Raw genomic sequence first — 19,095 nt, 5'->3', positions numbered from 1 at the left:
TTTGTATTTATGCTATCCAGCCTTATCTCCCTTTTGTATTTTTGACATATTTCATTTCAACTACAAAGTGATTAACATGTGCTACCGTATATGCAAAAAACTAACATTTCATTCATGGATTTTGACCAATTAGAACTTAATCGCTCGACCAAATTTCCATTTTTTTTTTTTTTAAATATCTTAAAGAAATACATGAATTTTTGATTTATTATATTTTAATTTTCTTTATTGAGTGATTTTTTTTTAATATCGAAAAAAGGAAAACATTGAATGAAATATAAAAAATGTCGACAGCGGCCAATATTTACTGGACTATGTAGACATAAAATAATTTTCCTCTTAAAGAAAAAATCAACGTGGTTTTAGAAAAAAAAAGTTTTAAACTTTGGACTTTACAGGTAAATTTCCAAAAAACACGTCTTTTTTTGTTTTAAATTTGAATATTTTATTTATTGATCTTTTATCTTCATTTTGCGATATATAAAACTTTGGTGAGTAAATTAATTATATAAATTTTAATAGACATTTCAAAATGGGGAGGATTTAACAAAAAACGTTTGTCTAAAATATTAAATTTGGTTTTTTAGAAAGAGCATAAAATTTCACATTGACCCTGAAAATATCGTAAAAATTTAACCAATAGAAAGATTTTGATAGATTTTTAAAGTTTAAAAATTGAAAAATGTTTAACTCGTAAATACTTGTGCCCCCACGACGTAAATACCCCTGACACACCAGACAAGCAGCTAAATCCCACCCCTTCACAGTATAGATCCCTAGATGCAAGAGAGCCGTTTACTCCAGTAGTTTCTTCCCCAGAACCGCTAGACTCTGGAATTCCATTCCAGGTCCCTGCTTCCCCAACTGTACTGACATGCAGAAGTTCAAGTGTAACGTGAACCGACATCTTGCTGCTCAAATCCCTACATAGTGCCCCAGTAGTTGCTGCCCCTGATAGTAGCCCCCTACACCAAAGTGGCAATGTGCCTTGTTTGGGGTGAAAATGTAATAAAAAAAAATGTAATAGTAATTTCGCTTTCTTTGCCAAATTTCTTTTTTCATTACTAATTACTTACCTCATCGTTTTTTTCATAATTTTGGATATGTTACTAATGTAGACTTTAAAATTACATATATACTATTTGTTTGTTTCACTTGAAATTCAATATCTTTTTTGTTTAAGCGCCTAAATTTGACTTAAGGAGATATGTTCCCACTCCCATCACAAAATAATATTGAAATAAATAAAATTAGAGTAAATTGATTTGTATTTCGCTAAATAGCCGTAACAATGCCAAAGCGGTTTTATTTATTTATTTATTTATTTATTTACATCTGAAGTTTTCTGCGGAGTTGATTTTCTGATCGCCATCTTGAATTTCAGATTGACTACCTTCAACCTATATCTTATTTTTAATTCGCAAATATTATCGTGTTAACATTGTAATTATATACTTTCTACAAATTATTTAACGTTTGCAGATCAGATAATTAATACGAAAGACGTGTGTACACAAGTAAGTATAATGTTTAATAAGTTTATTTATTTTACCGTTATTAATTATTGCAAATGTTTTCCTTATGAAGCGTAAGTAATTTCGGGTTTGTTTTACTGTACACATAGATTCGAAAAGATTGTCACAAAACAAATATAAAACAAATAAATGTTATCAAAGGCAAGATAAGTTACTTTTCTATGCAACTGGATATGTTTTAGTGTTTATATTTAATGTAACATGTTTATTCAGCTCGAAAACATACACTGTTTACCGATGTATTGGAAAATTTAAAATGGCAGCCGACTCTCTCTTTCAGGCGGTATGTTAGGGAAAATGAGTTATAAATAAAAAAACAGACAAAATACTGTTAGAAACTCGCTCAATATATGATACCGTGACATAGGCTGACATATATTCGGCTGGTTTATATGTGTACAGTAAAACAAACCCGTAATTTCTGTTTGAAAATGGTTAGTATTAATTTACACCTGAAATTTTTTTCTAATAATTATGAAAATCGAGAAAACAAGCTGGTATTAATAATATTTATACAAAACTTTCATAGAAACATATATATATTTTAATGTTTATCTAATCGCTTACGTGCTAATTAATGCATTTACATATTAACGTGGATCACATTAATGGGAGAAGCAATCCTATTATGTGTATCTATTTTTATGTTATTGGAACTCTACGCCATATGCCAATTAAAACAAATAGAGATATTAGATTCTACTTTTTATGAGGTTATTACATGGAAACAGCCTGAAAAAAGTAGGTAGTAAAAGTAAAACGCACCCACACCTCACAGCCCATATATATATATATATTAGGTGTGTGCAGAATGAATGCCGATGCTCAAAAATGTATAAACATTTTGACCCCTACCTTTACTTAAAAATTTACCAAAAATCAGGAAATTAATCAATTTTAATGAAATTTTCAGTATTTAACCAAATAATGACAAGAGAATATAGTGAACCCATTATTTTTATTTAAATCTTTGTGGATATGCATTATTTTGTTTCAGCAAAAATTACCTTGACTTAAGTTATGGTTTTCTGTAGTTAAAAAAAAAAAATGAATTTACTTTTGCTTTTTTATGAAAATAAAGTATCGTAAATTATAACAATGTAAAAAAATTATTTAATTTTTACAGGAACATTACGAAAAAAGCCCCTAAAGTCCGTATTAATGAATTCTATATAACTAGAATGAAAATTAATTTCTCGTACTACCGATATTACCATTGAATAAAGCATTGTTTATTAAATATTTTCACAAAAAAAGATTGTAACAGCAAACATATTTCTACTTTCTTTTTAAATTATTTTTATATGCAAGATTTAAATAATTTCCTTGCTCGCAAGAATGTGAAACTTTCAGTGTAACATAATTTTTTATATAATCTTGAACAATAATAATAATAAAAAAATTAAATTTAAAAACAGGAACATAAAAGAATAATTAAATTAAAAGATGATAAAAATGATACAGAAGTTCAGGATAGGAATGTATATATGCACATCTGTGAAAAAAAAAGAAGAAAACTGGCACCCCTCTCTCCTTTTAATATCATGACTTCATTTTGAAACAGCGTTTTGATTGCCTGTGATTTTGGACTTCCGTATAATCGTGTTTACAAAACTTCATTTGTTGCGTTTTGCCGAACAGCAGAATTACTTACTTTTGGGGGGCTAATTAAGTTATTTTTTTTGTACAAACAAGGTGTTTTTTTTAGTTAATTCAATATCTTGAGACTTTACTTCACTAATTATCCTTGAAATAGATCCAGTAAACTAATATTTATCTTTTAAAGGATTGTTACAATGAATTTATTTGACTTAAAAATTTAGCTTAATTGTTTAGCTTGCCGTGAAAACATTTTTCGCAACTATTTTTTCACGTGTACAAATATATTTTTTTTCCTTTAGAAAATTAACTTAAATCTTTAATCTTTCAATTACAATCAGAAAGTAGTGGGAAACCTACAAAAAATTATGATAAACCGGCTTTCAAAACTAGGTGCCCCTATCTTTATTTGTCCATTTTTGCCCGTACCTAATATATATATATATATATATATATATATATATATATATATATATATATATATATATATTAAGTAATGTGATTTATAATTTAAAAGTTTTAAAATTTTTAAAATTTAAAAATCAAAATTAAATTAAAAATCAGTTTCATAAGAAGGAACAACAACAAAGTCAATTATCTGTACGATCGTTTCGGAAATCTGTGCTTTTTATTTGTGGTATACATGAAGTCACGTAGAATAATTATACATAGTTTTTTTGGTAAGCACGGTCTCCTCATCAGCAAATTTAGGAGGATTTCTATTGAATTGAAAAGACACCAAAAATAAACCTAGCATTAAAAGTAAGGCAGATGAATCTGAAAAATTGAAGTAAAAGGTTTGGATATAAAATTTATAAGAAAATTAATAAGGAAATTGGTATAGGTTAGAGATAGAAATGAGTAGAAAAAAAAAATATTTTTGAATTTACATAATAAATTTGATTTAAAAATATATAGATATATAATTACCTTTTGGTCTTTCTTTTTTTGAAATCAGGAACTGTATTTAAAGTAGTCATTTAGATGTTTGCTATAGCTTTTTATTTTATTGAATGATGAATTTTAAAAGGGCGACGCTCGTGCAGTAAATTGTTTCCGTTAGCGTATTTTGATTTAGAGACGCTACAGTTAATATCTATAGAGAGAGAGTTTTTTTTTTTTTTTTTTTTTTTTTTGCAAGTTTTTAAGGGGAGATAATTGTCATGGCTTTATTTATTATTTGATTTACGAGTCTAAGGGCGGTAATTGGTTTAACTTAATTTATTAAAAAAAAAAAAAAAAAAAAAAAAAAAATCTATTTTTACTAATGAGTAATTTTTAATGATTTAAGGTGGTTTATATTTATTAAATTTAAACCAACGTTTATGATTACACGATAGAAGCTCGTGTCTTGAATTTACTAGTTTGGTTGTGCTTTTTATATCTTCATATTTTAAAATTTTTACGGTTTCTTTTGTACATAATGTACAAAATTTATCTCCTGGTTTATATGATTTGCAAGTCTCAATTATTTGCCATTTTAAGTTGAAAGAAATATTGCTATTTTTTAGTTGCCAAATATAGTTGGATAGAGTAGTTTGGTTTGATAGAGAGTTATTTTTAAAAGAATGTTTGTGCGTTGAAATTCTATGTTTTATTGGGCCAGATGTGGAACCAATATATATTACCTCTTGATTATTATGATTATTTTCCGTTAGGTCTATTGTTGGATTATAATGTGGTGGGTTGGTTAATAATTGATCGGTAGATTGATTTAAGTTGGTGTTATTATTTAGTTCGGTAGTTGAGTTATGGCTGTTGATAGGTTCTTGTATATTTGGAGTTTTTAATACTGTGCAGCTATAGATAACATTTTTAATTTTACATGAGCCTTGTAGGGGACATTTATTTTTTCTTCTACAGTTACAGTCCGATGTATTTTGTATAGTTGCATTTTGTAGTTTATTAATTTTATTATTATTAGAGCTAATTATTTTCTGATGAAGGTTAGGCATAGTAGAGTAAGAGACTTTAATTGTGTTCTTATTGAAAATCTTATTATATCTATGGGGGGCTTTAAAGTTCTTATCTAATATTTTAAAAAATTCTCTAGCTATGTTTGTTTCTAGGTTTTTGGAATACGGGGGGTTGAACCATAGGATCTCCTTGTGTCTATTCTTACGTTTGCGGGTTTTAGTTTGTTGTTTATTTATATTATTATCTAATATTTGTAGTTTGGTTTTATCTTTTTTTGTCTCCTGGTTATTTTTCTTAACTCGTATACGGGAAGACATTGCCATATTATATGTTATTACGCTCTTAATAGGTTTATTTTTAATGCAGTTTATGTTTCTATCATTTTCATTTATGAATTTAATTTGTGAATTATATCCAGAGTTTTTAAGGGCTTCATTATAGTATTTTTCATTTTTGGTAAATATTGATTTAGTAGAAGACAGTCTAGAAATTCTTAGAGCGATATTGGGAACTATTGATTTTAATATTGATTTAGGGTGGTTTGATTGATTGTGGACATATAGAAGTGATTGGTTAGGTTTATGGTATGGTTCAAAGGTAGAATTTTCAAGATTTAAGGTTATGTCTAAGAAATTAACAATTTTTTTATTAGGGTCGATTTTTATACTAAGTCCATAATTTTTAAATAATTTATGTAGAGCTTTAATTGCATTTTCATAATTTTTATTAGTAGAATTCGTTATGAAAAGTGCATCATCTCTATATAGCCCTCCTTCAAGTTTGAATTGTTTATGGAGTATACAATGTATTTCATTTAAAAGGAAAAGGCCAACTAGATCAGTGACCTGAGTCGAGTCCGTCGATCCCATTAAAATGTTGAAGTGGTTAGGGGTATTTTTCCTGGTCCAATATTTATTATCAAATGTTATTAAAGACTGTCTAGCTATAAGTATTAGTTTAGTTTCGTCTTGAGTTATATTAGTTAATTTTCGTGCCATTAATAGAGATTTATTAAGTAGGATAGGTGATATAGATTGGTAATATGATTCAATGTCAAAAGAAAGAAATTTAATATTATTTTTATTTTGAATATTAGAAAACCAGTCGATTACTTGGTTTGAAGATTGCCATAGTGGGTATTTTATTATGGATTTAATTTTGGGGATAATTCTATCTAATATGTTTTTACTAACCAGTCCTATATCTGATTTCGAGGGGCAAATGAGTCTAATAGTAGGGTTGATATTGAAGCTGTGTTTGTGGTCTTTTAAAGTAAATCTCGGGGTACCTGGTACTGTTATTTCTGTGTATTTATCTATTTTAAGTTTAGTTAAAATGTTTTTTGCATCATTATTTATTTTATTTAGTGCTGATTTATTAGTAGTTTTATAATTTTTATTAAGTTCTTTATATATTAGATTTTTATATTGTATATAGTCCATTGTGTAGAAATTTCCAGTTTTATCTGCCGGTACTATGAGTTTATTTTGGTGGCTTGTAGAAATAGATTTTGAAAATTTATTTATTTTTTTAAGTGTTGGAGTGATATATTTTTTATTTTTCTTAAACTTAATATTTTTAATCAGGTTGATTAAGTCATTTTCAAAATTTTCAGTGTCTATATAAAAATCTAATATATAAAGAACTTAATAAAAATTATAAAACTACTAATAAATCAGCACTAAATAAAATAAATAATGATGCAAAAAACATTTTAACTAAACTTAAAATAGATAAATACACAGAAATAACAGTACCAGGTACCCCGAGATTTACTTTAAAAGACCACAAACACAGCTTCAATATCAACCCTACTATTAGACTCATTTGCCCCTCGAAATCAGATATAGGACTGGTTAGTAAAAACATATTAGATAGAATTATCCCCAAAATTAAATCCATAATAAAATACCCACTATGGCAATCTTCAAACCAAGTAATCGACTGGTTTTCTAATATTCAAAATAAAAATAATATTAAATTTCTTTCTTTTGACATTGAATCATATTACCAATCTATATCACCTATCCTACTTAATAAATCTCTATTAATGGCACGAAAATTAACTAATATAACTCAAGACGAAACTAAACTAATACTTATAGCTAGACAGTCTTTAATAACATTTGATAATAAATATTGGACCAGGAAAAATACCCCTAACCACTTCAACATTTTAATGGGATCGACGGACTCGACTCAGGTCACTGATCTAGTTGGCCTTTTCCTTTTAAATGAAATACATTGTATACTCCATAAACAATTCAAACTTGAAGGAGGGCTATATAGAGATGATGCACTTTTCATAACGAATTCTACTAATAAAAATTATGAAAATGCAATTAAAGCTCTACATAAATTATTTAAAAATTATGGACTTAGTATAAAAATCGACCCTAATAAAAAAATTGTTAATTTCTTAGACATAACCTTAAATCTTGAAAATTCTACCTTTGAACCATACCATAAACCTAACCAATCACTTCTATATGTCCACAATCAATCAAACCACCCTAAATCAATATTAAAATCAATAGTTCCCAATATCGCTCTAAGAATTTCTAGACTGTCTTCTACTAAATCAATATTTACCAAAAATGAAAAATACTATAATGAAGCCCTTAAAAACTCTGGATATAATTCACAAATTAAATTCATAAATGAAAATGATAGAAACATAAACTGCATTAAAAATAAACCTATTAAGAGCGTAATAACATATAATATGGCAATGTCTTCCCGTATACGAGTTAAGAAAAATAACCAGGAGACAAAAAAAGATAAAACCAAACTACAAATATTAGATAATAATATAAATAAACAACAAACTAAAACCCGCAAACGTAAGAATAGACACAAGGAGATCCTATGGTTCAACCCCCCGTATTCCAAAAACCTAGAAACAAACATAGCTAGAGAATTTTTTAAAATATTAGATAAGAACTTTAAAGCCCCCCATAGATATAATAAGATTTTCAATAAGAACACAATTAAAGTCTCTTACTCTACTATGCCTAACCTTCATCAGAAAATAATTAGCTCTAATAATAATAAAATTAATAAACTACAAAATGCAACTATACAAAATACATCGGACTGTAACTGTAGAAGAAAAAATAAATGTCCCCTACAAGGCTCATGTAAAATTAAAAATGTTATCTATAGCTGCACAGTATTAAAAACTCCAAATATACAAGAACCTATCAACAGCCATAACTCAACTACCGAACTAAATAATAACACCAACTTAAATCAATCTACCGATCAATTATTAACCAACCCACCACATTATAATCCAACAATAGACCTAACGGAAAATAATCATAATAATCAAGAGGTAATATATATTGGTTCCACATCTGGCCCAATAAAACATAGAATTTCAACGCACAAACATTCTTTTAAAAATAACTCTCTATCAAACCAAACTACTCTATCCAACTATATTTGGCAACTAAAAAATAGCAATATTTCTTTCAACTTAAAATGGCAAATAATTGAGACTTGCAAATCATATAAACCAGGAGATAAATTTTGTACATTATGTACAAAAGAAACCGTAAAAATTTTAAAATATGAAGATATAAAAAGCACAACCAAACTAGTAAATTCAAGACACGAGCTTCTATCGTGTAATCATAAACGTTGGTTTAAATTTAATAAATATAAACCACCTTAAATCATTAAAAATTACTCATTAGTAAAAATAGATTTTTTTTTTTTTTTTTTTTTTTAATAAATTAAGTTAAACCAATTACCGCCCTTAGACTCGTAAATCAAATAATAAATAAAGCCATGACAATTATCTCCCCTTAAAAACTTGCAAAATAAAAAAAAAAAAAAAAAAAACTCTCTCTCTATAGATATTAACTGTAGCGTCTCTAAATCAAAATACGCTAACGGAAACAATTTACTGCACGAGCGTCGCCCTTTTAAAATTCATCATTCAATAAAATAAAAAGCTATAGCAAACATCTAAATGACTACTTTAAATACAGTTCCTGATTTCAAAAAAAGAAAGACCAAAAGGTAATTATATATCTATATATTTTTAAATCAAATTTATTATGTAAATTCAAAAATATATATATTTTTTCTACTCATTTCTATCTCTAACCTATACCAATTTCCTTATTAATTTTCTTATAAATTTTATATCCAAACCTTTTACTTCAATTTTTCAGATTCATCTGCCTTACTTTTAATGCTAGGTTTATTTTTGGTGTCTTTTCAATTCAATAGAAATCCTCCTAAATTTGCTGATGAGGAGACCGTGCTTACCAAAAAAACTATGTATAATTATTCTACGTGACTTCATGTATACCACAAATAAAAAGCACGGATTTCCGAAACGATCGTACAGATAATTGACTTTGTTGTTGTTCCTTCTTATGAAACTGATTTTTAATTTAATTAAATTTTGATTTTTAAATTTTTAAAAATTTTAAAACTTTTAAATTATAAATCACATTACTTAATATTGAATTAGCTCTAGGACATTTAACTATCGAGCTTATTATATATCTAAATTACAACGAGCATTTCCTGTATTTTAATTAAACTAGTAATTTCACTATTACATTAAAATACACTTAGCTCTTTAGACTATTATTCTAATCTCCTTTAAATATATATATATATATATATATATATATATATATTATTACTATAGGGGATGTGGAACAATTTTTCAACAGAGAAAAAAAACTTTTTTTATTTATATTTTATTGATGTCATCCAAGTCTTACAAACATGACATATTCAAAAGTGCGCCCGATTTTACTCCGGGAGTAACATCGATGTAATAGATTTAATGCCTCAAAAATTGAAATTTAGATAAAATTACATATAATAACTAGCTACTCATTCGAAAATTTCATTTTCAACCGATTCGTATATTTTTTTGTTTAATTACCGATTTTTTAATTGTCCTACAGTCTCAAGACAACGCAGATAAAAATGTTTTAAAATGTAATTTTGCTGTATTTGATAGCAGGTATTTGTTAATGTTTTACGTTTTTTATTTTGTTAGAAATTTATTTATCTATTAGTTATGTATTAGTTTTTAGACTTAAAATTAGTGTGTCATTTCTTAGAATGCCCATGGATTAAACACAACACAATGACCGATATGTTTCCACCTGTATGCGTCTTTATTCTCCGCTGTAAACATAAGTCGTCCCAAGGGGCTTAACTCCAAACGGTGAAACTCCTGGTTAGTTCCTCATACAACATCCTCCTTCTCAAAGACAAGAAAAAACAAAAAAAAGAAGTCTGATAAGAATTAAAATAAAACATATATATTAAAAGAAAAATGACCTAGACATTCATTGAGCTGACTACCCTCCTGCCTAACAGGGATTATTCTGCCCTTTTCACTTTATTTTGTGAAATCCTTAAATTTCACACGATTTGTTACTATTCTTCCCAACTGTGTTGTCCATGGTCTTTTCGGACTTCGTTTTGTACTTTCCGGGTTTGGTGTTATTGGGGTTTGTGTTAGGTTTAGTTTTTCTCTTATTTCACCTTCATATTGAGGCTGATCTGTTTTATATGCCTCTTCTGTACCCTGAGCTTCATTCCTGGGTACCTCACTTGGCACTTCATATGGCTAGTGGATCAATGATGTAAGTGGGGGTACTTCTGCAGTTTTTTCAAGTCCACTTTATTCTGTCCCTATCCACTTTTGCATGGTATGACCGCTCATCCAGTCTCCATCATACGATTGCCTTCTTCCACTCTCTCTGACCCTTTATGTGTGGTTTCATCCATAATACATCTCCAGGGTGTAACGGTTGAAGTGGTTTTACTTTGTGGTTAAATGACTGTTCTTGTTTCCTGCTGTCTCGCTTAACAAACTTTTAAAAAATTTGGGGCACTTCTGGCTTGAGTAACTTCTCTCTAGTTGGGAGAACTGTTCTTGTTCTTCTTGACATCAGCTTCTGAGCTAGTGATAAGAGACCTTTAGTTGGTGTATTCCTGTGATCCAACATTGCTAGGTATTAATCCTTGCTTTCTGGAAAAACCTTCTTTGCCATCTTTACTCCAGATTTCACTTTGCTACTCGCCTTGCTATTGTATGGACTGAGAGGTGTATGTGTAAAACACCACTTTTTTTGCAAACATTGAAAATTCCTGGCTACTAAACTGAGACCCGTTATCAGTTACCACCTGATCTGGTATTCCATGTCGTGCAAAATGGTGCTTAAGTTTGGTTATTAGTGTCTTTTCTTCTGTATTTTGAAGATAATCAATTTACCAGAAGTTGCCCATATAATCAACAGTACAGAGATAGTCCCTATCTGCAAACTTAAAAGAGATCCACTCCCTTTTTCACCCAGGGTCTGTCAGGAACTTAATGTACCATTAATGGTTTGGCTGGATTGGCTACTTCGTATTTTCTGCAGGGGGGGCGCATTTTGAAACATAATCTCAGATCTCACTGTTCATATTTAGCCAATACAAGCATTCTTTTGCCCTTCTGCAACATCCTTCTATTTCTAGGTTTGTGGAATGCAGCTTTTCTTTTATCACAGCCTGCTGGGTCATCGGAACAACTACCCATTGAAAATTAACCCATCTTGTACCATCATTTTATTTCGCATGCTAAAGAATGGTCTCACCTCTGGATCAAGATGTATTTTGTCTTCTGGCTATCCTTCAACAATTACTTGCTGCATGCTTCTGTATTCCTTTTGTGGCTGACCGCAATTCAAGCACCTTCTCTCTGTTACAGAAATATATTCAGCTTCCTTGACATCATCTTCATTGTCCATATATTCGCTGTTCACTCCCTGGATGTAGGCTCTTTATACTGTGTCTGCAAGGAATATCTTCTTACCTGGATCGTACAGAACTAGCATCATAAGCCTGTAGTCGCATAAGCATGTTTTGCAGTCGTATTGGGCATTTTCCCAATTCTTTTTTCATGATCGATTCTAATGGCCTATGATCGGTCAGTACTGTTATCTGTTAACTAAAAGTATACTGATGAAACCTCTCCCTAGCATAGACTACTGCTAACAGTTCTTTTTTAATTTATGCATATCGGGTTTCTGTGTCGGTCAGCACAGGGCTGATATAGGCTAGGTGTTGACCTTCTTGCAGTAGTGCAGCCCCCATACCCTTCTTACTTGCATCACATTGAATGACCAAAGATTTATTGGGATCATAGTATCTCAATACTGGTGTCTGACTCACTAACTTTTTAATTTTTCCAAAAGCCTCTTTATGAATTTGGGACCTCGTCCACGACACATCTAAATTTTGAACTGGGGCTCTCATGTCAGATATGTGTGAGAGAAATTTTGCCAGGTAATTCACGAATCCAACCAATGGTCGCTCTCCTTTAACATCTGTCGGGCATGGCATCTCTTTTATGGCTTTTACCTTCCCAGAATCAGGAAGTAAATCCTCACTGGTTATCATGTGAGCTAAAAAAGATATAGTTCTTTGTTGTAGCTTCAATTTTCCAACATTTAATCGCATCCAACGATCACATCTCTGCAACAGTTTCCTGAGTTTTATGCTATGATCAACTGTTGCTTCCTCCAATTTTCTACTCTTACCAGAAGATCATCTGCTTTGTTAATCACCCCTTCTAAATCAGATACATTGTTGAAGAGGACCTTTTTTAAATATCTCCGGAGCTGGAGCAATCTCAAATGGTAAAACTTTCCACCAAAACTGACGAAATGGTGTAGTAAATGTTGTCAAGTGACTGCTTACTTCAACAAATTTTACATGCGAAAATCCATCTCGTAAATCCAGGGTGGAAAATACCTTGCTGTTAGCCAGTTCTGGCAGTAAATCATCCAGTGTAGGTAGCTGAAAATGTTCCCTTTTCAGAGCTTTATTTAGTAGTCTTGGGGCTCTGCAAATCCTTAAATTTCCATTTTTCTTCATGACCAGTGCTAATGCACTTACCCACGGAGTTGGCTGACTTACTGGTTCAATAACTTTCTTTCTAACCAGTTTTTGCTAATTTGACTTTTAATGGAAGTCTTTAAATGCCACTGGTACTCTTTGTTCTGCTGCTACATTTGATGTTACTGCTGGATTCACCTCCAAATGTACCTCTCCTGGTAATTTGCGCAATTCCTCCTTAAATACCTCCTTGAACTCGTTTATAACGTTGTCCGAGTTCTGGCTGCTGAATTCATCCACATGGGAAAATTTGGTGACCATTTTAAACTGGTCCTGGTTGATTGTGATGAGTGTCATCTTAATTGCATTTGCCCAAGTAAGGGATGGAAATCCTCTTTCACAATGACAAACTTGACTGCATATTTTTTGTTCAGTTTTGGGGTTTATCATTTTGACTCAACACTCTCCCAATGTGTGTGCAGTCAGCACCAACCCTATTCAGGTTTAACCGGTTTCCTCTGAAGGAGGAAGTTTCATGAAATTCACAAGAGGTCCCCAGTCACATGTATATCCCCGTTAGGGGAGATGACAATGTTAGGTTTTTGCAATTTTTGCAGGGAGGTGTTGACGTCCTCCTACATACAACATTTGGAATTACCAAATTAGTCACCCATTTTAGCAATGACCAGGCTCAACGTTGCTTAACTTCGGTGATCTGACGGAAACCGGTGTGTCAATGTGATTATGCCGTATATACCCTCCCAATGGCTTCACGTCTGCTCTATTCCACATGACAAGCATCTTATTTGAAGGGTCCAGTGTTTTCCCCATCACGTGCTTCTCATTCAGTATGTTTACTGATGCTCCACTATCAAGCTGAAAAATAATTGGTTTTCCTTTCACCATCATTTCCACTTTTATTACCCCCTGACTCACAGTATTAACCTTTTCTCTAATTATTACACTGTCTACCTTTCCGTAATTTGAACAACTACTACTGTCCTTTTCTCTGGTGATATTGTTGTGTTTTGACAATCTGCACCTTCTTTTTTCTTGATGATTTACATTTCGTAGGAAAGTGTTTTTTCTATTACAGTTATAGCATATCTTGGCAAATGCAGGACATAACTCTTTACTCAGTCCATGTTGCAGTGCACATGCCCTGCATTCTCTCAGTTTTTGCCAATGTCTTTTTCTTGGGTTTGAAATCCACTCTTTTCACTCCCTCGAGTCTTAGGATTCTAGATTGTAATGTAGCATTTTCAGACAGCTTACAAATATCAATGCATCTTTGCAAATCTTTCTTAATTTTAATAACTCAGCTTGGAGGTTGTGTATTCCCAGCACTATTTGATCTCTGAGTACTGAGGGAACGCAATTGTCTCAAAAATTGCATATTTTTACCAATGTCCAAAGCACCATATTAAAGGATTCCACGGCCTCTGATTCTCCTTGCTTCCTCGTGTGAAAAACGTACCACTCGTAGGTTTCATTTGTTTCCCCTATAGCATATTTATCAAATGCCTGAATAATTTCGATGGGCATTCTTTCCTCTTCAGGCGTTGAAAATTGAAACTCATAGTACACTTTCAAAGCTTTGTCCCCCAACGTGTGAAGCAAAAGTGCCATTTGATATTATACTTTCTGCCTCGTAAAATACATAATAATTGCATAGTTATGCCATTTTAGTGTGAATAACTTCCAGTTTGCTGACAAATTCTCCTCCATACATAGGGGTGTTGGTGGTCTTATGCCAGCTACTGGTCTGTTTATTTCATCCATAACCACATCCGACATTTAGCCTTATTTAACAGCTGCTTAAGAGGAAAGTGTACACTTCTGTTCTTACCTATTCTTTATTTTTACCTAAAAATTTGTATAACAACGTATATCCTGATTTTTTTACTAAAAACATCATAACAGTTTTATTCTTTTAAAGAAACTTAGTTGGAAAACTGATAAACATTTCCAGGAGTTTTTGATAACTTCAGCTAACACTAATAAACAGATATCGTAGTATAATTCTTATTCTTATTGTGGGCCACTCAGATTTTAAAAAACATATTCTGAATAATTATTAACTTTATTTTTACATTACAAAAACATATTCACAGCACTGCAACAAAACAGTGATCATGACTGTTAGTGAATTTCTCTTGCAACAACAGCCAATATTAAACGCCAGTACTCAGAATTATGCAAACCAGCACTAATGTTTTCAAAGTGCAGTCCCTTATCAAATATGTACTGACTTTGTGTCATACTTCCACTGGACAACACCAGTAAATGGTCCTGCTAGTAATATAATAATGAATATACCTTAATGGACGTGTAAAGTTTATTTAAGTAAATCTTGTGAAAGTTCCTTATGCACATAAATATTATCTAACTTTTTATCACTCCATAAATTTCAATGTAAAGCTTGGGAAACACTTTGCCAATTCTTTCAGATAAAATAAAATAAGCCTGTTGAAATGTATTTCTGCTTTGTCGAGGTGTATTGTAAGCATGTGCTTTTACTTTTACAAAAAGTAATGTATCGGTTGTAATCTCTATATAAATAAAATGAACTCATTTTTTCCCCTCCGACTTTGACGTTTATAGGACTGCACCTGTATACATTTGGTTGTAATATATTTATAAAATAAAAAATATGTATTTTGTTTTTACATATAACTAAAACATTTCTTATTTAGACAATACTGAAATAATAATTTAATATAGTGTGTTTGAGTATTGAAAGTTTAATGTTAATATTTAAGTAATTGAAAGATAATAAAATTATTAATTCATAAATGTGTATTAGTTTTACACAAATGAACAATTATAATAATAAGTAATGTATCGGTTGTAATCTATATATATAAAAGCCAAACGTCTGTGTGTATGTATGTATGTTTGTTTGTAACGCTAAAACTTTTGAAAGACGGAACCAAACTTGACAAATTTGGTATCATATCGAAGTCCCATCACCCGGATGACAAATATCGAAATTTCATGTCAAACGGACCACTAGAAGTTGGTCAACTGATCAGTTATCTTCGAGGGGGGCCCCCAAAAAACCTGTCATTATCTTCTCTATATATAAAAGACAAATGTTTGTTTGCAACGCTAAAACTTGAGATGAAAGATTCCTCTCCCCTAAGAATAAAACATATGTTCAATATCTGCTTTTGTTTTTTCATTGTTTATACGGTCCCGAGCAACGCCGGGTAGCCCTGCTAGTATATTTATAAAATAAAAAATATGTATTTTGTTTTTACATATAACTAAAACATTTCTTATTTAGACAATACTGAAATAATAATTTAATATAGTGCGTTTGAGTATTGAAAGTTTAATGTTAATATTTAAGTAATTGAAAGATAATAAATAAAATTATTAATTCATAAAAGTGTATTAGTTTTACACAAATGAACAATTATACTCAACACATTTTTCTACAAAATTATCGTAAAAATAAGCTTAAAAGTAACTTGTTACTTTGTTTTATTAAAGCAATAAAACATGGTACATATTAGAAAATTCTTTTAGATCTGTTAATGTCATCTTTTTTCTTTTTATTTACAGATTTAAGACTCCTATATAAAACGATGGTTTTCCAATTCAGCAAAAAAGAGAGAAAACGTTTTTTGGTGTTATATAAGTGCTGCCATATTCTATGTAAAACCACGTTATACTATTTAAGAAATTTAAAATACATAAATACACGTCTAAATGTACAAATCAATGTCTAGAATCTGTGTATTTGTATTTTTTTAAAAGTAAATTTTAAAAATTATATGCGAGTACTGAGCGGCCAAAGTACATTTTTGTACGTGTTAAAATATTTTCTAACATAAGAATGAAAACAAAGAGAGTAGAGAAACCGTATTTCTGTCAAGTTTGTGGGTCTGCATTTTCACAGAGGTTTTATCTAAAAACACACATGCGAACACACACTGGAGAGAAACCTTATTCATGCAAGGTTTGTGACTCAGCATTTTCTCAGAATTCTTCTCTAAAAAAACACATGCGAGTACACACAGGAGAGAGACAATTTTCATGTCTCATATGTGGATCTACATTTTTTGAGAACTGCCAGCTAAAATATCACGTGCGAATGCACACTGGAGAGAAGCCATACTATTGTGAGGTTTGTAGATCTTCATTTTCTCATAACTCTTCCCTTAAAAAACATATGCGGACACACACTGGAGAGAAACCTTATTCTTGTCAAGTTTGTGGATCAGCATTTTCAAGGTCTTCTTCTCTAAAAAATCATATGCGAACACACACAGGAGAGAAACCATATTCTTGCCACCTTTGTGAATCAGCATTTGTTCAGAGCGAAAATTTAAGAAGACACATGCTTAGACACACGGGAGAAAAACCTTATTCTTGTCAAGTTTGTGGATATACATTTTCTCTGAATGCCTCCCTAAAAAACCACATGCGAACACACACAGGAGAAAAACCTTATTCATGTCATTTTTGTGGATCGGCATTTTCTCAGAGTTCACTTCTAAAAAGACATATTCAAACACACACAGGCGAGAAACCATACTTGTGTGATATTTGTGGATCTGCATTTTCGCAGGATTATAATTTAAAGACTCATATCCGAACACATACGGGTGAGAAACCATATGCTTGTGATTTTTGTGCTTCTGCATTTTCAGAGAGTTCTAATCTAAGAAAACACATGAGAACACACACAAAAGAGAAATCCTAGTTTGCCAACTTTGTGCCTATTTGTTTTTACATTTAAACCACCGTCGCCTTCTCAGGGTTATCACAGATGCTGTCAACCTGGCCCATGACAACACTTTACCAGACTATTTACCAAACAACAAGATAGACAAACATCTCTCACACTTGCTTATCTTACCCATACCAATACACCTAGTAAGCTAACATCTGCAAACACAAATAACGCCTACCACTCCAGGAACATCAATAGGCAAAAACATCTGCAAAAGACAATACAAGACAAAGATCTAGAAACTATGTCTAGTCAAATGACTGCCAGCTAGATTTAAGGACTTCCAACTTGGATGACATTTCACTCTTTTTTTTAAATAAAATTTTAAAAAGGAAATAACATGTTAACCGAGTTATGTGCCTTTTGTATGAAGTCAGCTACCTTGACATTGTGGGCAATTCCCTGGGCGCAGGTGGAAAAACTTTCATGACTACCTAAATAAAGGCAATTCCTCCTGTGCTAAGTTCTTACTGAATGAAGTGTCCTATTGTTATTTCTATAAAATATCCCATATTTTACTTATGCATCAAGTGATATGCTTGTAAATATTTGTTCCTAAGAATTTTTAAAAAATTCAAGAAATATTTGTAATAAATATGCATAATTTGACACATCAGAAATTTTGGACTGCTCTCGATGAGATATGTGGAAGTCAATAATCGTTCCCCCGAGCAGGTCTCCATACACAACGACAGTCCTGATCGGATGATTGTGCCTGTATACATATCTTTATTAATAAAATTAGTATCAGCAAATGATTTTTCTTTAAAAATCATTTAAAAATGTCGGAATATCGCAAGCAGCATATTCATAAATAAATATTTCTCTTGTGGCAAGCATAAATAATAATCTAACATATCGGAAATCTCAGAGTGCTCCCAACAAGATATGTAGGAGAATCGCCCTCCTGACCTATCATCAGCCTCTCATAAATCGCAAGTAATCTTACTCCTTATTCTCAACGAACTCTTATTCTCACTATCTATATTCTTGTTATTTCTGATGTAATTTTATGTAAATAAATCTGCATTCTTTTGCTAATATATAACAGTATTTTTCCATCATTATGTGACCATTGCTTTTCAATCCTTCTACCATTCAATCCATCTAACCAACAACGGGGATGACATCTATAACACAACAGACCATTCTATGTCCCCCCCACTACAAAAGTGTTATGAATAAACGCACGTGTTGTGAGTTCTTATAATCTTAACAGTCTTTTGATGTTTGTAAAATCAAAAATGCAAACCCATTTCCTATTTGCATTGTCCTTATATTTTTATGCTCAATGTCTAAGATTTACGGTCATGTATACACATATATTTTTGTGCATGTATAAATACTATTTTGTCTATTTAAATGAAGCAAACTCCATGAATTTCTTGTAATTGTTTATTCAGATTCCTTTGACAGGTCTCTGCTGAAGAGTTC

At 31.0% G+C, this 19,095-nt stretch overlaps 1 long non-coding RNA gene across 1 annotated transcript; it reads left to right on the top strand.

Annotated features, from left to right (window-relative positions):
- The first annotated feature begins 1,373 nt into the window (after window positions 1-1,373).
- Window positions 1,374-18,706, top strand: LOC145246104 (uncharacterized). The gene is made up of 2 exons (XR_013863088.1): window positions 1,374-1,517; window positions 16,488-18,706. It is a non-coding gene; the product is annotated as an uncharacterized LOC145246104 (long non-coding RNA).
- Window positions 18,707-19,095: the final 389 nt, after the last annotated feature.

Source organism: Euprymna scolopes, chromosome 23 (genome assembly GCF_053919585.1).
Source record: "Euprymna scolopes isolate OS-2025 chromosome 23, ASM5391958v1, whole genome shotgun sequence".
In the NCBI taxonomy this organism is placed as follows: Eukaryota; Metazoa; Mollusca; class Cephalopoda; order Sepiida; family Sepiolidae; genus Euprymna; species Euprymna scolopes.
Note: the sequence above shows the minus strand (reverse complement) of the source record. Positions and strands in the feature narration are given on the sequence as shown.